The following is a 26,515-nucleotide window of genomic DNA, read 5'->3' as shown; positions in this document are numbered from 1 at the left end:
AAATTTTACTGATTGCATTTTTGGCATCAGTAGCGATCCCTTATCACCCCTTCATAGTTTTTTTTTTAATATATTTCATGTACAGAATTGGCCTCTCTACAGATTTATTATAAGGATAGATTACCGCTGGTGTTCGGTCGTTATGGAAATCTTTGAGGGAGGCCCACAGGGGAGGCCTATGTCCTGTAGTGGACGTTCTGAAAGACTAGAACGAACGAACGAATGATTCTAAGTTAGCGTCACAAGATTATACAAATTAAATTATGCATTATATTAGTTCGTAGTTGTATATTTAATTAGTATAGAAAATTAAAATTTAAATATTTTAATTATTAAAATTATACTGCCATATAATGTTTCATTTCCAAATAAACAATAACTACCTACTTACTTACGTAAAATGAAACACAAGGAAATACCAATTACCATTAATTAAAGTACCTAATTGCAATACCGATTAAGATAATTTACAATGCTAATAAATTGAAAATATGACAATACATCAATTTGTTATGAATTATGATATATAAATAAGTAATAACTAACATTAATTATAGTTTAACGAGAAATTAATTCGTTTGTTTACATCACTTTGGTTTCCGTTAATTAAATAAGTCCACATGAGAAATAAATATAGGCTTTTTATCTATACAGGGTGTAATCGTTAAGTGTGCACAGGCGATTATTCCGTAACTATTGCAGATATCAAAAAACTTTAAACTGATATCGAAAGTACTTAACCTAATGAGTAAAATGGCCATAATAAATTTTTGAAAATAAAACGAGAAATATCCAAAAATGTTACATTAAACGCTCCCATACATTTTATTTCCCATACGTTTTGTATTCATAGCAGATTATCGAAGTGACGTCCTCATTGTGCAATACGATGAGGAGCTCTATTTGCAGTTTCGAAATGAACTTCCCTTCAAATTTGCGAAGTAATTTAAGCAGAAAACCAAAAAAAGAAAGAAAACGCTAAAATCTTTCATATTAAATGTACTAGGTTGATCCAAAAGTAATGGTAATTGGGTATTTCCTGTGCACATAAAAATATAAAATAACTGTTTTTTGCTTGCTCATGTACTCACTAAGTTATTACAAAAAAATCATATCAACAGGCCACGTTTCCAAGTATTTACATTAATTTGAATGTGAACCGTGCGTGCCAGAATTTTTGCCGACAAAAAGAAGAAACAACAATTCGATATTTAGAGGGTGAATTACTAAATTTTTAATGAGATCAGGATAATTTTTTGGCACGATTTGTGACCATGGACGTTACCCGGGTTCACCATGTTTATGGTGAAACCAAGAAACAATTAATGGCCTGGATGCGAGCTTCCAAAGTGACGATGAAGAAATTCAAAGTGAAAATTAGTGGGATAGATTAAAGCGGCAGTTTTTTGGGGCGCCGAAGGAATAATTCTGGTGGAATATTTTAAGAAGGTAGCCACTATGTTGGGATCTTGCTACACAGACCATATTAAAACATTGCGGTAGGTTAGTAAGGAAAAGAGACATGGCAAACTGCGGGCTTGAATGTTGTTTCACCAAGACCACGCACCAGATCACAAAGCGTCAGTTGCAATGGCTGCCATTCAAAAATCGGCATTCCAAATGCTTGAAAACCCACCCTGTTTGTTAGATCTAGCTCCTAGTTATTTCTATGTCTTTCCTCGGCTCAAGAAACACCGTCTTAGCAAAAAATTTTAAGACGATAGCGAAGAGATGGCCGCGTTGAGGGGTTTTTACGGATGAAGTCAAAGTTTTTTTTTCTAAGTTTTGGAAAAAAAAAATCTAGTTAGATTATATTATATTATCTAGAAGACTATCTAGCGAAATATTGTAACTGTAATGACCTGGTTTAATATTGATTATCATTCTTTTGGATCAACTCATGTACAATGGGATAGTCATATCTCATACTAAATGTATGGGAGGGTTTCAAGTGAATTTTTTAGATATTTCTCGTTTTATTTTTAAAAATTTATTATGGCCATTTTACTCATTAGGTTAAGTACTTTCAATATGAGTTTAAAGTTTTTTGATATCTGTTATAGTTACGGAATAATCGCCTGTGCACACTTAAGACGAAATACAATCATGCTTGTGCACCTTTTGGGCTACGCCCCCTGGGTGGAGCATAAGAGCGCGCGGGACGCTTCACAAAAATCCCCTCGCCACGCCACACAACTGAATAGATGACGGAAACATACGGAACTAACGGAGGTTCAATGAACTTTACTTATATTCTTATATTCGCGCGGTTAAAGCTGAGTAAAGCGATCCGGCAACGTCTTTTCGTTGCCGGGCCCATCGAACTAGAAAAATCGACCTTTGTTCCTTTGCACGAAGGTCGATTTTTAATTGGTACAAATCTGGTTACAAAAAGTGAGCTTGTGACTAAATTATTTTATGATGTAATTACATATTTGTTATTGTTAGAATTGTCGCTACCTAGGTTACTAGCTTATTTGCAAATCTTTGTAAACAAATTTTATAGTTTTTCGACATAGGGGACATACGTACAATATGATAATAAAAATACATAATAGAATAATGCTATTTACGTTTGTTTTTTTTTACATTATTATCGGTTTTAAAAGATTAAAAAAAACGGGTTTTTGTTTTTATATCATATTTATTGAAAAAAAAACAATAATAGACAAAAACAATATTATTTACAATTTTGATTATTTTTGAATAAATATATCCGACATTTTGATATACTTAACATCAGATATTTTCGAATGCTGGTTTTGTTACCATTTTATTGTTCCAATGTTTATCTTCTTGATACGACTTCTTCTCCTTGTTCTGTAAATAAATGTCTCTTGCCCGTTACTTTGAGCTATCCTTGTACATTGAGGTGCTGAAACAACCATAATAAGTTATAATAGGAGAAAAATTAATTGATAATACCTCTTATAATACCACGATTATTATAAAGTTACTGTCATCAAAACTAGAAAAAATTGCACAGCTGTGTACGTTCCTTTGTCGCTTTATTATCCTAGCCCGTAATAAACTCGATTGTCGGCGTCATACATAGCAAACTTTCTGAGAAAATCGTTCTTTTGTTTGCAAAATTTTACGGTTGACCGCAATTGTTATAACAAGTGCTTTTATAAAAATTAGTAAAAAATTTCGCAGCTGTGTCTGTTCGTTTATCGCTCTATTGTCCTAGCTCGTAAAAAAGTCGTTTGTCGGCATCATAGTTACATAACTACAAATTTATCAAATATTTTTTATATAAAATTTATAAGTAATTATGCTTATGCGTAATATGCAAATAGTATTCATAAAAACAAATAAAAAAATTACTCATACATACATTCATTCGAATTGATATATTTATAAATAAATATCCTTTATCTAATCCTGTCTAGATCTAATTCTTGTCTTGGGATTGCTCACATGTGTATAGAATTGTTAGTAGATCAGCAATAAGCCTAAAATAGCATGATATCTAATAAGTAAAAAAATTACAATTACCGGTGCAGTGAAAGACCTCAGACAATAGTATTAATACAATAAAAAAAAAAAACAAAAAAGGTAAAAGCAACAGGGTTGAAATAAAAATTATTTCTGATCTCACTGGTAATTACCTACCCGTCAGTGATAACTTACACTAGTCTGAAATATTCCACTATCTTCAATCATATGACTTATAAATAAATGACATAAGAATAAACTTACACAAAAAAAGTACTATGTGAAACTGTCTGAAGATCCACATCAGTTTCTGGTAATCATGGTTGGTCTAAAAGACCAAATTGTCTTTATTGCGTCCTGGCTTGCAAGCTGCACATCGGATTTTTCGTGGTCGCGCTTCGCTATTAGAAATAAACATACATACACAAATCAGTAGTATATTTATTGGAAAATGAAATCTCAAAAAACAACTAAAACATTACCTATTTATACCAATAATAAAATTATAAATAAAAATAAAGACAGAGTGTATAAAATTATAAAATCTTGATTTGTGCGTTGCTAAATTCAGACTTTGTAAACATATATGTACTAATACAAAAATCATAAATAGGTAATGAAATCTCAAAATATGACTAAAATAATATTACTTATTACAAATAAAAATAACTATCAGATTTTCATTTATGCGTTTCTCAATTTAGACTTGTAAACATATACCTAGTAATCAAAATATTTGAAGTTGAAATCTTTAGACTTGTAGCGACCGAAAGACATAATAAATATAAATAAGCATGATAAACATTAAACTTACCTATTTAGATTCAATAACTGTAGTATCTTCATCTGCCTTCGCAACATTTTATTCCTAATGTTCACCATCAATGTTTTGGCCACCAAAATTCACCATGTTTATGAAAAACTTTAGTAACACTAACACTAAATCACGTATGCGAGTAGACAATGGCACCGCGCGAAAAAGTTGTACAGGACTGCTCTCTAAGACGCGTTGGCGTCGACTAACAGGAGGCGGAACGGCGGAAGCGACCGGCCTGTGCGCAATTTTTTGCTCATAGTTTATAAATATATTTTTTTTAAATTACTGATGTATTAATTGAATAATCTAATCCCGCACGTCCCTCAAGAACTGAATGGAAGTGGATGTGGATAAAGTTTCATTGATATTACTTTACTATTGTCCAAATGAAATTGATTCTCCGTTTAATTTTTGAGCAACTTCACAACGTTTTTCTATCGAGGCAAATTTTGTCAATCGTGTTTCGGTTCCCAAACGTCACTAAACAAACTCTTCAATTAAATAAATCGATAAATAAAAAAAATCAAATTCAAAGTTTGTGAAGAAAAAAATTAATTCTCCGTGCGCTCGAAACGTCTGTTTTGGGTCTCATTTCGCCTTAACGATTACACCCTGTATAAGTATTTATTTAAAAATTATATATGTATGTTTATCAGCCATCTGGTTTCCATAACACAAGCGAAAGCTTAGGATGGGATCAGATCGTGCCGTGTGTGAAAATTGTCCTGAAATATTTATATTTTATTTATTTTTGAGTTCTTTAACCAAATCAAGTTACAAAAGAAACACATTTATTCATTATAATATTACAAAATACCATTCTCTTGTTAATAAAATTTAATTGTGCTTACACGTGTTTTCTCTTCTCTTATATATAGCTTATTTCTGTGGCTTTGTTTGGTTCTGTTTTAGAAAGACACCTACTACTGAAAGGCCCTGCGGTCGATTCAAAACATAATAAAAGTTGTGAGAAACAGATTAAACAATTAAATAGAAAATGCTTGACAAAAGCTGGATTGAGAACGTTTTTAATCGTGTATAGTGAAGAGGCTACAATAAAAAATACCTTTAGGTATGTACCTACTATTTACTTATTTCAGATTTAACTCTAATTCGTATAAGAAAACGATCCACTGTGTATTAATGTTAGATTACAAAATGTTAAATAGGTATGGTTATGGTAAACTCAAAACTGAAGCTCGTTCTACCCTCCCATTTTTTATAATGCAAAAACTCCAAATGAGGTATACCTGGTTTCGCTTTGCATTTGACAAATTTCGGACCCCCGGCGGTGGAATTAACGACCTTCAGGTCTGTGTATAATTGAGTGAAAATAAATACAATTTTTGTAGCTCATGCTGCGACTTTCAGAGTTTTTCACAAAGAACCAGTGTGATTGCTACGAATTTTTATAATGATTTCTGTCGGGGTATAACTTCGTTATAATTTCAATATTTTGTATACAATGTATACTTATCTATATATAGGAAAAGTTTGATACTTGAGATATAGTCGGAATATAATATATCGATGCTTATCACGATGTCTGGATAGGTAGGTATAATTAAAATTAAATGTTCGGTGAAAGGCACAATAATAATTTGGCTATTACACTACCTAGTTGTAAAAGTGTAATTAATCATTACATAGGTAGGTATACTTAATCTACGTATAAATTAGAAGGACTACTCAGCATTGTTATTTTGTATTTTTGGCACTTAAGTAATTACATTTCTATTTTCTACATAATTTTCACGTAATTTCTTCCATACTTTTTTATGAGTGTACACTCAGGGGCGTGCACAGAGTTTTTGGACAGGGTAGGCAGAAATATTGTAATGATATTAAGTCATAAAAACTAATATTTTATATTGCAGTACTGATATTTGATTGGAGATACATAGTATTTCCGCAAAATAATGGAAAACATATCACGAACATAGTTAGGTCATATTATCTATAAAATAATTGTCAAAGTAGGTATGATATCCTAACTAGTATTCTATATTATGTAATTAATGATTAACTTTACCTTTGTGTATTACAAATTCCGGTATAGATCCATTTATAGATCGGCCTTTTTCCTATCACTCTCTGTTTGATAAAAGTTTATTCATAAAACAAAAATAAGAATTTTTCGTTAAATTAGGTATGCCTTATTATCTTACAAAATACACTGATGATATACATAATCTATTTAGTTACTCTCAAAACACTTCACTTGCAAATTGTCGTAGTAAACATTATTAATTTTCTCAAAAAACAAATTTAACCTCAAAGTAAACGTTTATTTCCAAAACAAAACAAACGAATAATGATACTATTTGCAGATGGTCTTTACCGCTACAAAATTGTATACATTATCACACTTCTTAAATTGGTCGCATATTCAACTTCAGTTTCGACTTTCGATGTATGTAGTTCCAAATTCGGTTCGTACCTAATTCGTATATCTTCGTAAAAAGACACTGCCTACCTTGTGTGTTTGTGTGAGTGGTTTTATTACATCAGTGTGCCGTGTTTATAGGCACGCACACATATAAAATATGCGTAGACACGCAGAGCACACATATAAAAACTTAGACACGGATAGTTTGTGTCTTTGCCGTCCCGTGACGTACTGGGTCCTGTGGCGGCGCTAGTGCAGCGCATGAATAGTGACTTGAGCCGAGCCGGTATTAAAGAAATTAGATAATAATGCTACCAAAATACCGATAGATGGATCTAAAATATATTTGAAATATATTTTTATTTCATAACTACATTGCGCAATTAATAAAATTTAATGGCGCTGTGAATTTCATTTATGCATATTAAATATTGATCAGAGTTTGGTAAATGGTAGGGTAGGCAGTGTCTTTATGTCTTTATGGAATGCACGCCACTGTGTACACTTTAAATACCCATAACTTAAAGGCGTGAAATAAAGCTTAGAACAGATAATAATTATCAAATCGTTCGGTAGGAAGCTTAAGACGATACACAAAAAAAATCCACTGCTTGGCGGGCGGAGTCTAATAGCTCGCTATCGCGAACGCGGGTGTGCGCGAAGTCATTCTTGCATACTCGCCGCGCTGCCGCTGGCCGACTCGGAACAAACATGTATGGAGTCGTCATACAGTTATAATATTGTTATACATATATTTAATTGTTGATTTATTGGTTTTATTTTCTTGCTTATAAACACAAAATTATCTTCTTTTTAACAACTACTTAGACATTATTAATAATTATTAATTATTATTATTTCGTAATGTTTACTTTATTACAAAATAATACAGGTTATAAATAATCTTTAAATAACAAAAAATATTGTTACTCTGAAAAAATGAAATGGTACCTAATTACGCGGACTACTGAATTGATTTAGATAGAATTTGATGCTGACGTAGATATTACATCATGCCCAGAAATGAAAGGTACTATTTCTGAAAGAAGTTATAAACCCTAATTCTTCTCAGTCAAAGTCAAGAGTGGAAGATATCGCTAATACAGTAAAACTGATGCGAAACTTTGGATGTTAATTTATATATTTTTTTGTTAGTTGTTACTTAATCACGTCAAGACTACATTACCAATTTTGATAAAATATAGCTAATTGCCTGGATTTACACATAGGATACTTTTTATCCGAACTGAACACTTCTGTGGGATAAAACAGGATTCACGATATAACCTAATTCCACGCGGGCAAAGCCGCGGTCGGAATGATATTTTTTTAAATAAAAAAATTGTTTAAAAAAAACACAAAATATATTCACGCATGTATTTATTTTTTGCACTCTGTTATAATTGTAATTATTCATTACAAATAATCAAAATAAAATAGCCAGAACAAAGTTAGGCCCTGGTAGGATAGGTAGGCAGGTACAGCAATGTGAGACGAACACTGGCTTATTTATACCAATAATAATGTATTATAAACATTAAATTAAGTTTACTTTCTAACAACAAAAATACATAATAATATTAGCTAATGTGTTATGTACTGTGTATACACGCCTTAACTATTAGAGGATGCATGGGGCCACCCAAGAAGGACTTGCACCTGTTAGCAATTGCGACATCGCGCACACCTGCGATTCCAGAGAGTGTTGCGGCAATCATCGCCACCGCGACGCTGTAGCTGCCCCGCCGAGGACGACGAGCACTCTTAGTTCCAACATTGAACGGGAGGGACATAGTTTAAGTTAGGAATAATTTATAATGTAATTTTTTTACAATAAATTATTAATAAGCAAATTTCGGTTTTTTTTTGCGCCTTCGCGGGTCGGTCAACATAATTGGCGCAGTCTTGTGGATAATCCTTGAGAGCCGTCTCTCGGAACGCGAAACTACAAGCATCGAGTATCGCTATTCCATCGACGGAGGGACGACGACGGGGATCCAGAACCTACACCGTTGGCCGCCGCAACGTGAAGGGTATCCAAACATTGATACTGCAGGAGAGGCCGAAATGAAAATCCTGTAAGTACACTAATTCTCTTAGTGACTTGCCACTCCTAGATTGTAAGTTTTCCTAGATTACCCATTCACGGGAACCGAGGAACTGTAGTGCGTAGGCTTAAAATATATTAATTCATCGCGAATTAATTTTAGAATTTTGCAAAATCAATTTGTAAAATTCAAATATATAGATATTAGGTTGACAAAAGATTAATAAATTTAAATATTAATTAATTACGAATTGATTAATTTTCGAATCTTACGAATTAATTCATTTTATAATTCAAATATATTAGGTAAAGATTATTAATTTTTTTTATGTTAGTTTAACGAAGTAAATAAATTTAATTAAATTTAATATATTTTATATAGGTAATACAGATATTTAAAATGTCAGATTTGGATAAAATTTTTAATGCACTTAGGCTTTTGCCAGAATTTGATGGTAATGTTAACGTTTTAACAAGATTTATACATTTAAGTGACCAATTAGCTGAGGAATTTATAGATAAAGATCCCGGAAATACTTTAAAAACTGCCGCGTTATGTAATGGTATTTTAAATAAAGTTACTGGGCCCGCAGCCCGAGTTATTAATGCAAATGGTATACCTACTACTTGGCACGGTATTAGAAGCGTATTAGTTAATAACTTTTCTGACCATAGAGATGAGACCGCCCTTTATAACGATTTAGCCTTATTAACGCAAGGTCGTAGCTCTCCTCAAGAGTTCTATGAAAGATGTCAGCATCTTTTTAGTACCATAATGACGTATATAGCATTACATGAAACAGTCGTTACTACTCGTGAGGCAAAAAGGGACCTGTATCAAAAATTAACACTACAGGCTTTCCTACGTGGTTTAAGAGATCCGTTAGGCTCACGCATACGTTGCATGCGCCCCGCAACCATTGAAAAGGCATTAGAATACGTTAATGAAGAACAAAGCACTTTATACCTTCAACAACGTAATGAAACTTTTGATAGGAAACCCCACGTACCTTTTAGAATGCCATACTCGCATGAACCGTTTTATAGACATAATGATTTTAGTGAAATACATTCGTTTAGACCGCAATTTAAGCCATCAAATTTTAATCAACCGCAAGGACCAGCACGTCCAACTCGTACTATGCAAATTTTTCGCGCTGCACCCCCTAACTATAACCCGCAGAGCAATACGTTCAGATTACAGCCTAAACATCCCGCGCAACCGAAACCGCATCCTATGAGTGGCGTTAGCCATTACTCGACAAAGACTTTACCACCGACACCTTTTGCACGCGCTCATGATTGGTCAAAATTTGGTAATCCACCCCCGAGTAATTATTTTAAGACTAGGGAGATGAATCATAATGAATATATAGATGACGAATATTATTACTGTACCGATTTATATCCTTATGAAGATGATTATTATAATAATGAATATTACTGTACGGAATATGAACCTTATGTACATTACGAACAGACAGACGCACCTGAAAATTCTGATGAAACGTGTGACGTACGTTCAGAACACGATCAGGATTTTCCGAATCCACCAAAAATTAGAAAAACCAAAATAGAATTAAATCTACACACGCAACGTCAACTTCCTTATATTCAAATTCATAATCCTCCACTTAAATTGTTAATTGATACTGGAGCTAACCAATCTTTTCTTAGCCCCGATGCAGTACAGAGATATTTTCCTGACGTTACTCTTAACTATGATCCCTTTGAAGTAAGTAATGTTCATGCTGTAACACGTAATAATTATTCTATAACATTACCTAGTTTTCCTGAATTTAATGACCCTGATGATATCACATTTTTCGTTTATAAATTTCACAATTATTTCGACGGCTTAATAGGTTCAGATTTGTTAGATAAATGGGAAGCATCCATTAATTATAAAACTAAAACTTTAAATACTTGCAATGCTACGAATCGGTTATTAGTATATGACTCACGGAACGCTAATCTTTATGAGGACGTCATACCCGCAGGAAGTAGTAAATTAGTTAGATTACCCGTAGATGTTGAGAATGGAGACGCTATTATACCGGAACAAATTATATGTAATTGTCATATTTCTGAATGTTTAACGAAGGCGAGGAGCAATCGCGCTATCGTGGAAATTTCTAATCCAACCCGTAATGATGTAATTTTTTCAATGGATCGACCAGTATGTGCCGAGGTTTATAATAACGAGTACACGCGCACCAAACGTTCGTCCGACCGTGTGAAACAGGTATTATCTCGCTTGCGTACTGATCACTTAAATAATGAGGAACGTTTAAATTTAGAGTCATTATGTACACAGTATGCGGATGTATTTTATATAGAAGGAGAAAACTTAACATTTACGAATAAAATTAAACATTCTATTAGAACTAAGGATGAAATACCGGTTTATACGAAAGGTTATCGCTATCCAATTATTCATAGGCAGGAAGTACAGAATCAGATAAGTAAGATGTTAGAACAAGGTATTATTAGACCATCAGATTCAGCATGGAGCTCTCCTATTTGGGTGGTACCTAAAAAGGCAGATGCATCCGGCAAAGTTAAATGGCGTTTAGTTGTTGATTTTAGAAAGTTAAATGAGAAAACTTTGGATGACAAATATCCGATTCCTAATATCACAGATGTCTTACATAAATTGGGTAACTGTCAATACTTCACAACGCTAGATTTAGCAAGTGGGTTTTATCAAGTGGAAATGAACCCGGCTGACATTCCAAAAACTGCTTTTAGTGTAGAACATGGTCATTTTGAATTCTTAAGAATGCCCATGGGTCTAAAGAATAGTCCATCTACTTTTCAAAGAGTAATGGATAATGTACTGAGAGATTTGCAAAATTCTATTTGTCTAGTTTACCTAGATGATATAATAGTGTTTAGCACTTCTTTACAGGAGCATATCGTTAATCTTGGAAAAGTGTTTCAGAGATTGCGCGAATCCAACTTTAAAATACAGATGGATAAATCGGAATTTCTTAAACTCGAAACCGCGTATCTAGGTCACATTATTAGCAAAGATGGGATAAAGCCTAACCCAGATAAGATATCTGCCATCCAAAAGTATCCTCTTCCGAAAACTCCAACCGACATTAAACGATTTCTAGGTCTATTAGGTTATTATAGGAAATTCATACCAGATTTCGCTAAAATCACGAAACCCATGACACAATGCTTAAAAAAAGGTTCAAAGATAACATTTTCTAAAGATTACATTGAATGTTTCAATAGGTGTAAAACATTATTAATGAACGATCCAATTCTTCAGTATCCTGATTTCAATAAGGAATTTATTCTTACAACTGACGCGTCGAATTTAGCTATCGGTGCTGTACTCTCTCAAGGCCCCATTGGTTCCGATAAACCAATTGCGTACGCTTCACGTACACTTAATAGTAGCGAAATTAATTATAGTACGATTGAAAAGGAGCTACTAGCAATTGTCTGGGCAACGAAATATTTCCGCCCTTATCTTTTTGGTCGAAAGTTTAAAATTATGACTGATCATAGGCCCCTTCAATGGGTCATGAATTTAAAGGAACCTAATTCCCGTCTCACACGTTGGAGGCTCAAACTTAGCGAATACGATTACACTGTAATTTATAAGCAGGGAAAGCAAAATTGTAACGCCGATGCTTTATCGCGAATTCAAATTAATAATGAGGAAACAGATTCTTTAGCGGTTAATCCAACTGAGACAACGCCTTCATTAATAAAAAGAAGTTCAGATACAATTACTGTTCATTCCAATTCAATTAAGATTACTGCACATTCGAAATCAGATACTCTTAAAGCAAATTCCAACACCGTCACAGTTCATACTGACGCGGAGAACCCAATTCTAGATGTCCCTCTAACAGATGTACCGGCTGATTTACCTATTCATATCTATACTAAGAAGAAATATGGCGCTGTTGCTAAATTTAGGCTTAAGAGGGTACCTAAATTGTTACAGAATCCTTCCTCTGATCCTGTGCCTGATTCAAGCGGAGGATCCCACCCTGAGTAGCTTGGATGATGGACCCGGTATATTACCATTTAATATTGGAACTGCAAGAATTGTCACTCATTATCATTCATTTTTGCAAATTATTAATTTAAAAGATATTCGCGATAGTATAACCATAGTAAAGGATCAATTAAATTCATTAACACCTAATTTGCACGATAGATTATTTTCGCTATATAATTCACATATCGAACACTTACATTATAAGATTATTAAATTATCAAATCAGTTAGAAACTTTTGAACCCAATCGCAAAAAGAGAGGTCTCATAGATGGTTTAGGTTCAGTAATAAAAAGTATTTCTGGTAACCTAGACTATACGGATGCAATTAAATATGATACCGCAATTAAATTATTACAAAATAATGAAAATAGATTGGTCACAGAAATGAATAATCATATAAGCCTCAGTAAAGATTGGATAAACCAACAATCTGATATTTTAAACAACTTAATTAAAAATCAGGAAAAAATTGAAATAGCTATAAATGATTTAAAGGCCAATAATTTAAACATTACTATATACATCGATTTAATTCAACGCGTAGCAATTTTATCAGATAACATTGATGATATATCTGAGGAATTACATAGATTAGAAAATTTATTAGGTTTTATTCGTGCGAAAAGTACGCATCATCTTATGTTCAATTCAAATTCACTAAAAGAAATGTTAAATAAGTTAAACAAATTTTATGGCAAAGATCAAATCCCTCAAGTTAATTATAGAGAATATTTTGATTTAGTTAAACTAGGCTATTATTATAGTAATAGAAATATAGTTATAGTTTTTATGTTCCCGGTTGTCCTTCCTGCTACCTTTGAATTATTTAAATTATCCATAGTTCCTAATAAAGATAGTAAAGTCCTAATTCCACCCTATCCTTTTGTGGCAATTCACGACGAGGATTTTATGTACATGGAGGCAGAATGCCCGAAGTCTGGCCTAGAGTATCTACGTGACTGCGTATATCACCTTATTACCACGCAATGAGTCGTCGTATCTTGTCTCTTCACGCCTGTGGAGCTCGGAGCACCCGCACTAGAAAAATTAGACGACGCCCACTACGTCATCAGTTTCCCCAAGCCATCAAAAATTCACCTATCATGCTCGCAAGATCAATATGACGTCATTAAAGGAAGCTACTTAGCCACAATACCCAAAAACTGCATTCTTCAAACGGAGGCTTTCAAGATAGTCAATCGAGAAGACCATATCAAAGGACAGATAATGAAAATTGCAAACCTGCCAGATTCCAGCCAATATAATACAGATGAAGAAGTTCTGAAGTTGAATTCGATAAATTTGGATAAATTACACGCTAGTAACAGAGCTATATCAATGGAAATGCCTATCAGTACTAACAACGGATACGAGATTCTCTATATGCAGCCTTCCATCATACCGATATATGTTATATTAATAACGAGTGCAGTTGCCCTGGTGACATGGTACGTCGTACGGAGAGTGCGTACATCAAAACCTAAAACTACGAGTGTTCATGGTAATCAAAAAGAAGAAATAGAACATCAATCGGCGGAGTGTGAAATTTCAGCGATATTAACGAGCCTTGCCCGCCAATAATCGCTGAACTTCAGGAGGGAGGTGTTATGTACTGTGTATACACGCCTTAACTATTAGAGGATGCATGGGGCCACCCAAGAAGGACTTGCACCTGTTAGCAATTGCGACATCGCGCACACCTGCGATTCCAGAGAGTGTTGCGGCAATCATCGCCACCGCGACGCTGTAGCTGCCCCGCCGAGGACGACGAGCACTCTTAGTTCCAACATTGAACGGGAGGGACATAGTTTAAGTTAGGAATAATTTATAATGTAATTTTTTTACAATAAATTATTAATAAGCAAATTTCGGTTTTTTTTTGCGCCTTCGCGGGTCGGTCAATATAATTAATGTGAAAACGAATCAACCAATCATCCCACAACAATGAAATGTGCACACAAATATTCATCCAAATCGGTTCATGTGATTAGGAGGAGTGACTGCAGCGCCATCCTCCGGGCCCAATTGTGTTTCCAGATCACCCAGGAACTCAATTTAATATACTTACACAAATTTTTTCGAAATGAAAACTCACATTACTATGTAAATATGAATATAAACCGGTTTTAGTACTAAGCAATTTCCCGCACAGGTGTAGTAAGTATAAATGAAATAAATATCAACATCAAATTCTTTATACAACATACTTATCTACCACCTACTAAGAAATTCTTGAAATTTTTTCGTGTTTTTTTTAAATATATTACTACTCCAACGAGCTCCTGTTCCATAATTCCATATTACGTCCACCATACTTCCACTAAGTTCACCATGATTTTTTATTTCTTTGCACTTTGTTGCTTTTTGCTAAAAATGGAATCATGCGATAAAACCAGTAGAGCGTTGATAACATACATTTTTGACTGAATAAAGGTACTTACGAAGGAGTGGGTTCACATTGTGAACAATCAGTGGGTTTATTTTCCTTCTGGATTCCGGATTTCTGAAAAGATTATTTATGCTATAAATGAAAAAATCTTACACATTCGTTATGTACTTAAAACAGGGGTACATATCAAACATCGTCTATAATACAATTATCATCAAATTTAAAATAAAACCAACTTACTTCATTAATTTGTTCCAATTGTAAGCATTATTTTTCCTCCAACCTTTATGTTTCTTCTTCTTATTTTCTTTATTGTCCCCATTTGTCTCATTTTGTCTTATCGTGTTGTCACCCTTTTTTACGATTGCGCAAGCGACACAAGTTCCCCGTGTGACGGCCGTAGCGGGAATGACTCGTGCAGCGATCGGGGTAGGAAGGTACAGGGCGGCTCTCGCTATATTGGCTGGTCAGGCGCTAATTTCAAGTATTTCTTGTTTATTTCAAAACCATCGCATATTTCAAAATTCTAACACGGTAGACGTATAGGTTGTATATTTTATAGTTAATATCCAAAAAGTCGTAACTTTACGTTTGTTATTTTGAAGATGCCAGAGATTACAAAAAAATAACAATGAGAACTTTGTATTTTTTTTCTATCGAGAAAATATCATGGAATCATGTTTCTAAAACGGTAGACGTATTGTGTTACTATTGAACTTTCTTGTCAAGAAGTTTCATCACGACAACTTTAATAATATAAAAATTACGAAGGTTTAAAAAGGGCCGTAAATGTTAGAAAAATTAATTCATCACCTTAAAGCTCACTTGTAAAGATTTATCCGCATCCATTGAGGCTTATGTCCTATCTCGGATGCAAAGTGTGCCATCTTAGGGTTGACACTTGTCATAAATAAACGTCATGAAAGTTATTTATTTAATTTTTATGCGTACGTATTTTGAAAAACATTTTTAAAATTCTTGATAATTCAATAAAACAAGAGTAGGTATTTACGCAAAGCTTGGATTGTTACGCAGATATTAATTATTTTTCTACGCCGGGAAATCCTTATATATAGCGCAGACTAAATGAATTTTAGGGCATGAAAAATAAAGAAAAATAACATAACATGTTAACTTGTATGTTTGTTTTTTTTTTATTGCAGGCCTTATTGTCGTGGTTTTTCTCACAAAATACCTTCTAACAATATACCTACACAGAATTTTGTATATATATAACGACGTTATAATTTAAATTATATATATTTTAAATCTTATTCCGTCAAGTGGCAACCCTACTGATCCTATTGGTAACAGACACCAGTGAGCTGTGGACATGTATGCTGTTATACTCTGAAACTCAAACCCACCGCAAGGAACCTCTTTTTGGATACATTTCAAATATATTGAGCTGATCGTTTTATAATCGACTTTTAACAAGAATCGTGAAGTAGTTAAGTAACTTTTAAATAATTACACTTCTTACCATACAGTCTGTTTTTACGGGTATAGGATAAAAAATATATCTTACGTTCTTAAGCCAAAATGTAGCTTCTTCATAGTTACATAGTGTATTTATTTTCAAAGCAATAGCATTTTTATTCATTCATTCTTTCATTGTTTTTTAATCAGGCCAGCAGTTTATGAGTTATATCGTAAGTCGTAACCAACTAAAAATCTTTCCCATAAATTATATTCTACATAGGTAGCCTATGCTTTCACAACAAAATTACTGAACTGATATTGATAGATTTCTACTTCTATAGGTATTATAAATAATGTATAGATGTTTGTTACTCTTAAAAAATCTTTCTTATATAATAAAGATTATTACCATATCTACAGGCACTCTATTCACTTCCCAGACACCATTAGTAGTTTTTACTAGACTACTTTAAATTCTACATATTAACTTTACGAAGTTTTCCAGAGATTTTTCAAAGTTTTTCTCACACTGTCACACTCAGATGTTGAATTGTAAGTAGAAACTTTGCATAGAAGAATAAAGGTTTTCTTCTTGACTAATACTACATTGTCCGATTTATATAAGAATGAATTATGAAACCCGTTTTCCTTGGTCACGGACGGCATCACGCGTGAACGGGAGGACCGATTTCGATAATTATTTTTTTATTGTATTCCTTAAAGTACGAGGTTGGTTCTTAAGGAGAGAAAAAGTAAATATATACCACGGGCGAAGCCGGGATGGACCGCTAGGCTCTAAGTAACAAAATACAGATATATCTATACTTAATTATAGCAGAAGAGTTTGTTTGTTTGTTTGAACGCGCTAATCTCAGGAACTACTGATCCGATTTGAAAAATTCTTTCAGTGTTAGATAGCCCATTTATCGAGGAAGGCTTTATAATTATCATCTCGCTAAGACCAATAGGAGCTGAGCAATGCGGGTAAGACCGCGGGGCACAGCTAGTCATTACACACACAGCTAGTCAGTACATTTGAGCAGGAACAATAATACAAACCTCAGTGTTAGGAATAAAAATTTTATGTTTTAGTTATTTGGTAGTAGAACCAGAGAAACAAATAACATAATATATTTATCTATATATGTATATAAATTACCTTTACAACTTGAACTCGTGTTCTCGTTCAAATATAAAAAGATTTGTTTAAATTGGGTCTTACACATAAACGTTACCAAACATGGTGTTTATTTTAACACCTCGTTTCAACCGAAAATAGAGCTTTTAGAAAGTTCATTTAGTTTACAAGAAAGTTAATGTAATCTGTGAGATTGTTTGTGTTGATTATTTTACCTTCGGGAATGATGAAATGTGTATCCAAATTAGAATTTATCTAAATAATTCGTTTGTCGTATTGTGCAATATGAAAACAATTATAATAACTGTAGGTACTAGGTACTACTACTTTAGCATATTATGTCTTTGATATATTATACGTAGTGTTGATTGACATGTCATTTGAATTAGGGCCGATTTTTCAATGCTTGGTTAAAACTTACCCGTCTAATAAAGTATTATACACGTGTGATAACATTAAAATGTCACTTGAAAACTGTCAAATACGGCCGTACAGAATATATTTTTGTAATGGTTGTTTAATACGTTATTCGACGAATAATATTTATCCAAGGATTGAAAAATCAGCCCTAAATAATGTTTCGTAATTACAATTTTTATACTTTATTTAAATTTATATTCGTAGTTAGGGTAGTTAGTACCTACTAATAGAAAGGGAAAGTTACGATTAGTAGGACTACAATTCAATTTATTTGATTGCACAAATATCTAAGTAGAAAAACTTCTTGAGAATTTTTTCAACAGGAGAGATCAAGAAATACAAAATACTTATCCATTTTTTAATACATTTTATCTGTACACTACATTGTTCACAGAACTACAGGCATTACCAGGGTGCGTTACTAGCACAACAAAAGAGACTCTGCCCATTAAAAACATTAATTCACCCACAGTATCGCATTGATAACGTGTCGCATATATCAAAGATATGCGCAATCCCCCCTTCCGACCGATAAGGTAATGTCACATAAATATCCTTTTGAAAGAGGGCCAAATTGTAAAAACAAACAACGGACATCTACTGCAGTGATGTGTTCCTTGCTTATAAATATGTAGGTACAAAATGCGATTGAAACAAACAATTAAAACTCTATCTTTAAGATGACTACTCCTATTTCTAACAATTCTAACGGACACAATTATTGATTAAGTATGTGTTTTGTTGTTTTATTTATATTTCCACAAGACAAATCGATAAATACTCTGTATTGATTATGTGTTTTTGTATATTTGTGTGTTACAGGAGCAGTTATTGAAACCTACCATCATCAAAAACGCTACTCTTTGCCAGATGAAAAGATGTTTGCCATTCTTTCAAGCAAAAATAGTTCATCGAATCTGTATAAAACTTAACAGAAATATACAGGGTGTCCCACTGTTGGTATACTAAGCTCAAAGGAGGTTATAGTTTTGCATACGCTGAGTACGTAAAAAATAATTATAAAATTCCAGGCGCAGTTTTTTTTCAAATAGATGAATTCTTAAAACTCTATGTGTACACCCATAACAAGTAACGCGCCTAGATTTGCTAGCAACACGTGAGCTATCGTTTAAGATTGTTTTAATAGACAAAATGCTCACATTAGCGAAGCGGTATATGCCGACTACGCGAAGCTAGAGAAGAGAACATCGATTTTCAGGAAAAATTTAGCAAACATTTTTTGAAAGTGTATGCAAAACTACAAGTCCCTTCGCTTAGTATACCAATAGTGGGACACCCTGTATAAGCAAAATCGCCTGGAATGGCAAAAAGGCTCCAAATACTTTTAAACATCATCTAGACAAAGGCTGCTTCATCATATACCACGGAAGTTGCATTATAAATTAAAATACTATATAATATATCATATTACTAATATGTTACAGTAAAAACTAAGCAGAGTACAAGGTATTCCGCAATTTGTAGCCAACAGGTTGAGCCATTACCGCTTGTAATTAACACTGGCCTAGTATGTGGCTATTAAACTGTATAATGTGTATTCCTTAGATGGAAAACCAGTATAATGAAAGCTCTCGTTGTTTATTTATTTGAGAGTAACAGGGGTCAAGTGATTCTGGTTCTATTTATAATATGTTGGTTAAGTTTATGTAACATTATCGTCAGTATTTTTTTTAAGGACAAGTGATAACTGCGTTAAAAACAACCGACTTCAAACTTGCACTTGCAACATTTACAATTACAGACAAAAATGCTCATAAAATAAAAACTACTGGGCCTATCCGAATAAAATTTTTATGGGACCAATTCGACACCATCCGGCATCGAACAAAAAAAGAATCACGTAAATCGGTTCAGAAACCTCGGAGTAATCGGTGTACATACATAAAAAAAAAAAAAAAAAAAAAAAACATACCGGCCGAATTGATAACCTCCTCCTTTTTTTTGAAGTCGGTTAAAAATGTATAACGATTTATGTTTAGCTTATGATATTAATTGTATGTGAATGTATATAAAAATATGGAAACATGAAACTATACTAATATTATAAAGCTGAAGAGTTTGTTTGAACGCGCTAATCTCAGGAACTACCGATTTGATTAGAAAAATTCTTTCGGTGTTAGATAGCCCATTAAGACCAATAGGAGTGGAACAATGCGGACAAAACACACACACAGACACAGCTAGTATAAAAATATATATAGGAAGGAGAAAATATTATGTAGCCATTGTAATTTTATATTGATTGTTAAATAAGTTATATATGTAATTTCATTCAAAACTAGTGTATAAATTAATGTACCTATAGCCATTCTTCTATTGACAATAGTATATTATGTACTAGCTTTCCGCCCGCGGCTTCGCCCGCGTTTACAAAGAAAAACCCCGTAGGATTTCCGGGATAAAACCTATCCTATGTCCTTTCTCGAGTATCAAAATATCTCTATACCAAATATCATACAAATTGGTTCAGTAGTTAAGGCGTGATTGAGTAACAGACAGACAGACAGAGTTAATTTCGCATTTATAATATTAAGTATGGATTATATTATAATTATTATTTACAAACGTTTAAGAGTCTCTCAATATTAAGTAACGCTTACAAATTCCTGATAATTGTTTTCCTTTAATTAAAAGTGAAATTATTTCAGGACTACGGTATCCAAATTGTACAATTATTTAGTTTTTGTTATAAATTAATAGAACTCAAAGACAAGGAGAAACTATATTACCTTTTACTCATTTAAATAAAAAATGACTATAGAATAAAAGAAATAATTTCTAAGAGAATCGTCATATAAATGGAAGTAGGTACAGAAATAAAATACTATAATAACATACTTTATTTAACAAAAACCTACACCGCTTCAATTGTCAGTACATACTATAAAACATTTAATAGGACTACCGGAGAGGCAGCAGCTTCTCAAATCAATCTAATCACCAAAATCGGTTCACCCAGTCGAAAGTTCATTGAGAACCTCCTCTTTCCTTGAAGTCGATTGAAAATATACTGTACTCTATTGAACCTATAGATATTTAATTTCACACAAATAATGATGTAATAACAAATCGCTGATTTCATAGCGCTTAGCATGTGACCACAAATTTAATTCAAAAGCGGTTTGTAAGCAATCTTAGTGAAATAATTTGACCCTAACCTGCGAATACCCGGACTGTGCTTATTCCGGGGTAAAGACAATTTTAGATAGATCGGGAGTCGAAAATAATATGTAGTTCAAGGTAAGTGACCACTTTGGTATGAGACGTATTTTATTTTAATTTTATTACCTGGTTTGTAAATTAATTTAAGATTTAAAGAGTGTCGAGTTCTATCAGATCGAGTATATTTATTAATAAGTCTCCACTAGGGAACGAACCCACACTTCAATACACTGTAATGAAGTAGCAAAAAGGACAATAAGCTTATAATATTTGAAGTCACAGCAAACTGTTTACGTAGTCAGATACTTACACGAATATAATAAAAAGTAATAACACGACCATGAATAACATTTTACATCTTATATATAAAATTCTGGTGTCACAATGTTAGTCTGCATACTCCTCCGAAACGGGTGGACCGATTCTCATGAAATTTTCTGTGCATATCGGGTAAGTCTGAGAATCGGCCAACATCTATTTTTCATATGTACCACGGGCGAAGCCGGGGCGGACCGCTATTAATATATAAATCTATACTTAACTTACTTAATATTATAAAGCTCAGCTTTAAAGCTGAAGAGTTTGTTTGTTTGTTTGTTTGAACGCACTAATCTCGGGAACTACTGGTCCGATTTGAAAAATTCTTTCGGTGTTAGATAGCCCATTTATCGAGGAAGACTATAGGCTATATATCATCTCGTTAAGACCAATAGGAGCGAAGCACTGCAGGTAAAACCACGGAGCACAGCTGGTAAACAATATACGATACAATATTACAATATTTGCAAGAACCGTTACAAAAGATATATTCGTTAGATACCCTCATAAAGTGGCCGGCGGGAATCGAAGCCGCGATCACGTAGCATATCTATCACAATGCAACTTTCATTGCATTTATATTACATTGCTTTTGCATATCGGTTCAATTTGCATTATATTTATGCCACGACTATTTAAAGTATTGGCGCATTGGTTAGAGCCAGAAGGTATGCTTTCAATACCAGTAGAAATAAAATCATATTTTTTATTCTAATATGTTATTACTTACAGATCCTGGTAGAGTTTTGAGGTTATACTGACCGTAATTTGTTGTATATATTTTTTCAGTTTTGCATCTTGAATGCCATTCTATCTATCTTCACATTCAAGACACGTTAAATGCGAGAACTAATCTAGGTTTGGAACTAACTTGGTTACAGGAATAAAATAGGCATCTTCAGAACAAAGACAAAGACAGTATAGGAACTGTACGGAAAAATTATCTACATCGTGAATACCCTTGACGTATAAACCTTCACTGCGAAGACCTCTTAAATGGTAGAACTAATCCAGCAACAGGATAATGCATAGGAACTTTACAATGCTTCATCTAAATTCTGACGAGCGAATGTCAAACATGTTTCTTCACAGCATGGAACAATCGAGAAACAGGGTACATAATAAATAAAGCCCCACACTGCCCCTTCGCCCCACGTCCTATTGGTAGCGTTAGGGAGATGTTATTTAAAATTAACTTCCGTAGGGTAGGAAAAGCACTTTGTTTTCCAATTAACACTAGCTACCGTGCCTTTATTTGCTCGCTTCAGTATGCTGTGTAAATTAATGGGATGTTTAACTGCTGCGTCTTGAGTTTCCCTCGCATGGTAACAAGATTCAAAGTTGCCCGTATAATAGAACAGGATATAATCGATCTGAATACGCAATTTCATCTAAATCAGTTCAGTAGTTTTTGTGAAAAACTCTCACACACTATAATCATTTCTACATTATAAATATGTATGGCAGAAAAAAAATTTGATCGTATTTTGTCTTTGCTCAATCCTCAGTTTTTTAGGGTTTTCTTCAAAATTACCAAGCGCCTACTTAAACGAACACATACTCATGTTACAGTTTGATTTCAAAGCAATAATAAATGATGAAACCCGAGTACCGCTTTCATTACAAATAATCAAACATAAGCGCTGTAGACAACTGAATTTGTCATCAAAGCCGGTGCTACAAAGGGAATCTACTGATTTGAGTGTGTTGCTTATCCATAACTACCTACTTAAACTGTAACATATTGTAAAGCTGTTTAGGGCCGATAAGTTAAATAATTAATTTCAGGACAATATGATAATTTACATTATATAATTTTGTATTATTGTGAAGTATAGTGAAAAAAACTGCTGCAGTCTATTTCTTATATATGTTCGTCAGAAAAAGTTGTTTATTTCGTATTTTCTAAAAAATATTCTAGTTTTTTTAGAATTCATAAGTAAAACTGATGACTGATACACAGACTTCAGACTACACAGATTTCCAATATTTTTATAATCGTATAAAGTACAAGTGTCTGCCTTTTAGAAGTTAGTTACTCTTTCCCACTAGAGTAGTTGAACGAATCTGGAAGAGATGAACAATCTCGCATGCCGGAATGGTAAATACTAAATAGTAATCACTACATAGTATAAAACAAAGTCGCTTTCCCTGTCCCTATGTCCCTATGTCCCTATGTCCCTTTGTACGCTTAAATCTTTGAAACTACGCAACGGATTTTGATGCGGTTTTTTTTAATAGATAGAGTGATTCAAGAGGAAGGTTTATATGTATAATAACATCCATTAAATAGTAGAGAAGTACTGTTATTTTTGAGGTTTCTAATGTGATGTCGTAAATAATTATATTTTTTCCGCTTACATTGCAAACGCAGGCTGAACCCTACGAGTTTTATCAAAATAATGTACTAAGTATTATACACATTGAAAAGGTCTACAGAAAAGTCCGCGATAGTATAATATGTCTATCTCTTATGGATAAGCCACAATAACTTTTTTTTGTCATTTACTTTTTACGACAAATAATGGCTAATTTTCGATGTGATTTTAACCAATACAGCATTAATCCTTAACTAATTAAATACCTTGAATACATTGTTCATTTAATATAGATCTATATGGCCCTTTACACCGTATGATTTAAGTGAATATTTTCGAAGATATTACAGATTTAAAAATTGCGGGACGTAGCGTTTGCGGCGGTACCGGCCGGCCGCCCGGCTATCTATTTTATACCCGTGCGAAGCCGGAGTGGGCCGCTATGTTTTTATAATATACAACGTTCACAGTTTTTCTGTAGTGTATTTAGTATCAGCATTGCACCCGTGCGAAGCCGGGGCGGGTCGCTAGTGTTTTATGATTATTTATTTTAATTTGAGTTGAGTTTAGAGCTAAGATAATTCATTTCACTTGTTTGCACACTGTATAGATATCAATACACCCAAGATTATCAATTTAACTTAACCAACCTCAAGTTGAAGCAAACAGGAGTCCAACAGTTAATATTCGGTCAAGTTGATCGGATTATGAGCTTACTGGTCAAGTTAGGACAAGTTTGCCTAAAGCTTGTGTTACATGGTGCGTGTATTATCTAATTAATTGCATAATTAAATTCTAAACTAAATATTATTCTAATTTTATGTACTAGTTTGTGATTTAAGTTTCTGTTTCTATATACTAGTAGCGTGTCCCGTGTCCGCTCGCATTGAACTGGGATAAAAAGGTAATATTGTTTTTGTTGGTGATTGCATTTATATAGCTTTTGATTTTCAAAGTTTCCTTCTATTAAAAGTAAATAAATAGGAAATGTAACAACGTGTAACAATAAAACTTTACAAAAGTTTCCAAAGTTATTTATTAGAAAATTATTCATTTTATTAAATGATGAACATTTTATACTTGAAACGCATGTAATCCCAGTCATGTCGAAAGATTAAACTTCTTACTTCAGACTTTGTTCGGTTATCGTATAATCTTTGCAAATTAAAAAAGTAAACCATTACATATATAAAGGCTAGTCTGTATTACACTTGTAGGATAAATGTATCCACCTAATTATTAAAAAAATAGCGTATGTTTTGGCAAGATTCAAAGATACTGAAATCGTTGCCTCACTCCATGACGTGACTCTCAAGGCGCCTAAGAAGTTTCACTTCAAAATATTACAGATCTAAAGCTCTTAAAGTAACTTTTCAGTTCTTAGCTTTCGCGCTGTACTTATATTATCACTTGACATGATTTCATATTCTTTTTAGTTATTTCAATGTTAAATTATTCTTCTATCTATGAATCTTCATCGTTAATCTGCTTCATCTAGTTTTTTCACCGTTCGTCGAGACGCTGAGATTCTAGGCATCGCCTCATGGTTGACGTTCCATGTAGCCAGGAAAAAGCGGTTCGGATCGTCAATCTTTATTTGAATACAAGATGGAGGTCTTCAAAAGGAGAGTGAACAGGTAGGTACATTCTAGGGAAGCGCGCTCCATCTTAGGCCACATCTCAGCTTACCATTAGGCGAGATTGTGGCCAAGCGCTCCCCTATTGTAGGTATACTAAAAGAAAATCTGAAGGAAGTGAAGTCCCCATGAGTAAAGAAATATTAAATTTTAATCATTGGATGTTATTAAAAATATAAAAAAAGATAATAGATCAAGAGGTAATAGATTACGATACATATAACTATATTATAAGACCTCTTATATTTTGTAAGCTGAACATCAAACGTTAGTAAGAAACATAATATCTATAGAGCTATAGTTAAAGCCTCTTTTATTGCGTTAACCATGCAAATACATTGGTAATTATCATAATGTTGCCATGTATCCAATACGAATTTCGTATTCATATATTTTCTTATTTGTTTGTGTAATAAAATCGGGTTGTTAATAGCATTTCTTTGTTTGCAACTAGGTCAGTTTAGTTCGGTATGGATAAAGATTGTAGTTTGGAGTGTGACATTCATAGGCCTTGGGGAAAAGACTGGGCTTTAAAGTATCCTACTAATATTATAAAGGCGAAAGTTTGTGAGAATGGATATAATATGTATGTTGTTACTCTTTCTCGAAAAAATAGTGGACGGATTTGGATAAAACTTTATAGTAATAGAAGTTAAACGCATAATAACACTTGAAAATAGAAATATTTGATTTTTCTTGACTTTGGCAAAATGGCTGGACTAGAGTAATAGCTCGTTTAATACTATCACTTTCACCACCCTAGAATTAATATTATAGTCCTTTTCACCTAGGATGATTTCTGTGACACTTCATCGTGTTCCGAATTACGTATTTTATGTTTAAAAAGTCAAAATTATTTTAGTGCATAATATTTTTATTTTATGGCGGCATTATTACCAAAAATATAAAAATGAAACATCGTAAGCTTATAAATAAAAAACAGTATTGTTTAGTTTAATATAATGAAAAAT

General features: G+C 33.3%; 2 long non-coding RNA genes across 2 annotated transcripts; both read right to left on the bottom strand.

Moving 5' to 3' along the window:
- Window positions 1-2,558: 2,558 nt before the first annotated feature.
- Window positions 2,559-4,487, bottom strand: LOC149477076 (uncharacterized). The gene is made up of 3 exons (XR_016317777.1): window positions 4,253-4,487; window positions 3,703-3,839; window positions 2,559-2,875 (listed from the first exon to the last, which is right to left on the bottom strand). It is a non-coding gene; the product is annotated as an uncharacterized LOC149477076 (long non-coding RNA).
- Window positions 4,488-14,633: 10,146 nt separating this feature from the next.
- On the bottom strand, window positions 14,634-15,703 carry LOC149477075 (uncharacterized). Its single transcript, XR_016317785.1, has 3 exons — window positions 15,349-15,703; window positions 15,161-15,222; window positions 14,634-15,086 (listed from the first exon to the last, which is right to left on the bottom strand). It is a non-coding gene; the product is annotated as an uncharacterized LOC149477075 (long non-coding RNA).
- Between the last annotated feature and the right edge of the window lie 10,812 nt (window positions 15,704-26,515).

This window comes from Colias philodice, chromosome 26, assembly GCF_061535455.1.
Source record: "Colias philodice isolate Cphi_HAF_F1 chromosome 26, ilColPhil1 Martin Lab GWU primary, whole genome shotgun sequence".
Lineage (NCBI taxonomy): Eukaryota > Metazoa > Arthropoda > Insecta > Lepidoptera > Pieridae > Colias > Colias philodice.
This window is presented reverse-complemented; position numbering and strand designations above follow the sequence as displayed.